The sequence below is a fragment of the Lissotriton vulgaris genome, chromosome 3_1, assembly GCF_964263255.1.
Source record: "Lissotriton vulgaris chromosome 3_1, aLisVul1.2, whole genome shotgun sequence".
In the NCBI taxonomy this organism is placed as follows: domain Eukaryota; kingdom Metazoa; phylum Chordata; class Amphibia; order Caudata; family Salamandridae; genus Lissotriton; species Lissotriton vulgaris.
Genome location: NC_141689.1, coordinates 442,931,224 through 442,935,096, shown reverse-complemented (window position 1 = coordinate 442,935,096; position 3,873 = coordinate 442,931,224). Strand labels below are relative to the sequence as shown.

Here is a 3,873-nt window from a genome sequence, read left to right as displayed (position 1 = left end):
AAAATCCTAAATGCAGAAAGTCATCCGCAAATGCTGAAATTCTACATTCATGCCATTGCTTGTTTTCAAAGCTCAACAAGCATTTATTTTTAATTAAAGTGCAATGGCGACTTCGGGTGTGTGGTTGTGAGGACTGGTAAGTGGATGAGTGGAAAATAAGCTTTAAACTTCCCTTTACTTCTTGTAAGGAGACTATGGGCCTGATTTAGATCTTGGTTGATGGGTTACTCCGTTACAGTGGTGACAGATATCCCGTCCATCTAAATATAATTCCCATTATATCCTATGAAATTTATATTTCGTCAGATGGGATATCCGTCACTATTGTGATGGAGTAACCTGTTCGCCAAGATCTAGATCAGGCCCTATGTTATCTCGTGGTGGCAAGCATGCAGGAACTTCATGCCATTCTCACTATGCGCAGTCCATAATAAACCACTGTGCAACTTAAATATAAAGATCTAATTATACCATGAAATTCTACTTGTTTTGATATGTCTTCCGACAAACTAAAATAACTCACTCAAATATTGATGTCTCATGGCCTCATCGACAATACTTCTTTACTAATAGATCTACTGTTTAATAAATGTTTATTGATGTCCAAATGTTCCACTGTCACCAATTTAGAACCTCAGCTTCTGGAAGAACCATTTATTTTTGCCAGTCTTGTATCGTTCCTCAAAGTTCACTTTGGCTTCACGTCTGGCTTTTCGTTTTAGTGCAGGGTCTCTGAATACATCCTTATTGACAATGGTTTTGTCAAGGGGAATATCACCAGAGTATCTGGTTGGCATCAAGTGGTTGTAGTTGCAAACCTTTACGAAGGCCTTAAATTTAGATCGCTTAGCAATCTTCTTCTTGCCCATCGTGGCTGTTACTTTACGTGGATAACGATCAAACCCTGCCACCAGGGCATGACTGTAAGGTCTGTCTGATGTGCCATCATCAATGTTCTTCACTATGACAGCTTTACGTCCAGAGTATCGACCTGCCAGGACCAAGATGACCTTCCCGGGTTTCATAAATTTACCCATTTTTGGTCTAGCTCGATGGCCGTCCTGAAAAGAAAAGAAATAGATCTACTGATGTGATCACTCCCATTAGTGTTGAATTCTTCACCAATGCTAATGATAGACTCTGACCATAAATCTCCCACCTCATTACTATCAACAACAGTTGTGCTGCTATGCCTACCCCAACATTTCCACTATAAATTGACTCCTCCATCATCTCCTAGATTTGTCCAAAACGTCTCATCCAACAAATGTTTCAATGCCATCTTTTCTACAACACCATATCTGCATATTCACATTTGCACTAACTGCCAGTACTTTTCTGACATCCCACCAAAGAATATTGCTAAGATGCATAAGCTTACTTTTAACCTACTGCCAACTCCTTTGTGTTTTCCCTCCTCAGTGCAAGACAAACAGCCAAAAATGCCCATGCCATCCATGATCTCATCCTAAAGCAAACGTTTCACATGTGTGTCATTACTGAGACTTGGTTTACTGTTACATTCTGGTCTGATCTTTCTGGACTATTGTAGCATCCTAATTAAAAATCAGTTAGATAGAAGGTGGACTTGCAATTATTTACCATACCTCAATCCTGTGACTCATTTTGCATAATCATACTTGCACCACCTGTCAACATTTAGGCTATAGTCTGTGAATTGTGACATTATTATTAAGTGCCACTGTGCGTGTGCTCTGTCCCTAAACATACTGTGAAACTGTTTACCTCCAATTGGCTTTTTAAACTTCCTACCAAGTAAGTTCTTTTTAGGATTACTAAGGGAAAGTATAGAAATTTACTGTCATATATGGAATGCAAAGATGCCTACAAGGGACTTTTTTGAAAATTCCTACTCAGGTATAGGACATATGCAATCCCTTTTACGTTCAACCCTAAATGGTCTGAACCTTTTAAAAAATCTAAACATATATGAAACTATTCAAAACATGTACAATCAATGAATAGAAGGAAATTTCAAAAGCTCGGGAGAGTCATTTTCCAAACGAACAAAGAGTTCTTTAATTTCGATAAAATTGAAAAGGGTAAAGTCGCATATGACAATGCAGAATGATCGAGGATGTGTAAAACTACCTCCAAACCATGAACATAGACATCTATTCCACAAAGTCAGATAAGTGAAGAATCTGAACATACAGAAAACATTCACTATTGTACAACAAATGTTAGGGATATAGATGCAGAAGTTGACGTTTGTATGTTGTGGCAAAATTATCCGTCAGACCATCTTCAGGATGTAAAGTTGTATGTTTAAAAAGTCCTTTGACTAAAGTCCATTGTTCAATTTGGACCCACTGAGTTGTGAGGGAAACACACTGAGAAGTTCTGTAGAGTCTAATCACTCAATGAAAACTGCTACTAATTGAAATTGGAAGAGGAAGACGTCTGTCAATACATACAGTTTATCTACACGTGCGAGGTACAGTTCTACCCTTCATTTAGTATAGAGTCAAAATAACTCGATGTTTAGTCGAGTACGGGTCTGCTAGCTTCATAGAATCCCCTTAAGATCGTCTGAACGAAGCTAGCAGACCCGTACTCAACTTAACAGCGAGTTATTTTAACTCTATACTATGGAGAGGACAACAAATGCAAGACTATTTGATTATGTTTGAGAAACACACACATTCCTCTGTTGTCTTACCGCCTTTTATTTGCAGTTTTGGTCCTGCTTTGCAAGAACATTGGGCTAATTTGTTCAAGCTCTGCAGCTGGCCTAGTCATAAACTGCTTAACAAGTGTTTCTGGGTCTTGGGTTGTTTCCTGTTGCCATTAGGGCTCATTATTTCCATCACTTCTGAAGTACCCGGTGAGTCTGTACTGCCTTCCCTTCTCTTTTCATAAATTCATGTGTGTTGTTCAGATTTGTTAATCATCATTGGGACATTTGTCATTAGAGGGCATCTCTGCCTGACCTGAAGTCACTCACTCCAATATCTTCCCCTCCAGGTGTACAGAGGGATTCTCCTGTGACATCTCTTTGCTATCTAGGTGTGTTCTCTCTCTCGTCTTACCTACCATTATACTCCTCTTTCCCTCCTCAGCACTGGGAGGTTGCTCAAACTATACCACATCTTGAGAAGTTCTGCATTGGTAAATGTATCCTCTGAGTCTGGTGCCTCACTTTCCCTTTCAACAATATGTGCATTCCTGACATCTCCTGTAGAGGAACCATACCCTTAGATCACTCCAAGCTTGTACTTCTTGGGAATACTTTAGACCCTGTCTCCAGGGCCAGTCTCAGTGGCTTTCCCACTTCCCAAGGGAAAAGTTGAGGGTGGATGTTAGGAATTGGGTCTCTAGTTGGCAGAAATTTGAACACTGTCCAAGTAGGGACCACAATCCTAGTCAGGGTGCATCGGATACACAACCTATATTAAGTTTTGCTCACCTTTTGATAGCGTGGTACAGAACAGTCAGGCTTAACTTAAGAGACAATGTGTAAAGGATTTGTTCAACACTCAAAAGACAGTAATACTGTGAAAACACCAGAAATAGACTGAACACAAGTTTAGAAAAATAAATAATATTTTTATGACTAAAACAAAATAAATAAGCACATTAAGCCAATAAAAAGAACTTGAGATATGAATTTTTAAATATTAAACTGCAATACAGTGCTTAAAAGCATTACGCGCCAAGCGGGGATATCTGGTAGCACTTGACCTGGGTTAATCCAAAAGTTCAGGCCAACCATGATGGAGCACATTTCGGATACAGGAGCCATGCAGGCCTGCCAAGAACAGTTCCTTTCTGGAGGATGCACTGACAGAGAGTGCGTCGGTTTAGTCACGCAGTTGGATAGATGCTTCATCGTCAGGTCTCGCAGATGGG

The 3,873-nt window shown here is 39.7% G+C and overlaps 1 pseudogene; it reads right to left on the bottom strand.

Moving 5' to 3' along the window:
- Positions 1-591: 591 nt before the first annotated feature.
- On the bottom strand, positions 592-1,074 carry LOC147726608 (large ribosomal subunit protein eL27 pseudogene; annotated as a pseudogene).
- Positions 1,075-3,873: the final 2,799 nt, after the last annotated feature.